Below are 942 nucleotides of genomic sequence, written 5' to 3' on the forward strand. Positions count from 1 at the left end.
CGCACACAAACACACACACACACACATACACGTACGCACGCACCCCCCCCACACACACACTTAGAATCCATCTCTCTCTCTCCCACACACACACAAACTAAGACTCCATCTCTCTCTCTCCTCTCTCTCTCTCTCACACACACACACCCCACACACACACTAAGACTCCATCTCACACACACATGCTCTAGGCGGAGCATTTGTTCCTACCACCCTTCATCCAACCTTACCCGTATGATAAACAATCACCTTTATTTACTTGCATAACATGGACAATTCCACTTTACTTTAGTAGTCAGCAAACTTATCATATGTACCCTTATAAAAAACGAGTTGGCGATGATGGTGTGCCTGCCATCTTGTAATACAGAACGTATGATCTATATCTGACGGATAGAAAGCAAGCTATGATAATTTTACAAAAAATACCCGCACCTCTCTCCACATCATTATCTCCCGCAACCTCATTGCTCAACAATTAAAAAAGTAATAAGTCTCTGGAACAATCTAGCACGCATGGTGGACGCTGCCGCCTGCCGACGCCGTCCATCCCCATGCCTCCACCCATTCCGACCACCAGTCACCACCACGCTCCACTCCACCTCGCCTTATCTCTCATCTTTCATTTTTTTCGATGACATTCTCGAGATACCAGTTTTCCGATAAAATTCTCGAGATATCATTAGTTTTTACACATGGGATTACTCCTGCATGGGTCAATCACAACAGGTGTTTTGTAAAAAAATGCATATTGATGTTCCGTGCAATGCATGAGAATCTTGCTTGTAATTATATAACGCAAATCACGAGCAGGAAGTGACATTTTTTTGACACAACCATGTTAACATGGCCACGTAAATCACTAGCTAAAGTACATACCATTATACTTATATCCCGATGCAAAAAGGTTGAGTACATGTCCGAAGAGTAGAGTCGCACACA

Source organism: Triticum dicoccoides, chromosome 3B, assembly GCF_002162155.2.
Source record: "Triticum dicoccoides isolate Atlit2015 ecotype Zavitan chromosome 3B, WEW_v2.0, whole genome shotgun sequence".
NCBI classification, from domain to species: Eukaryota; Viridiplantae; Streptophyta; class Magnoliopsida; order Poales; family Poaceae; genus Triticum; species Triticum dicoccoides.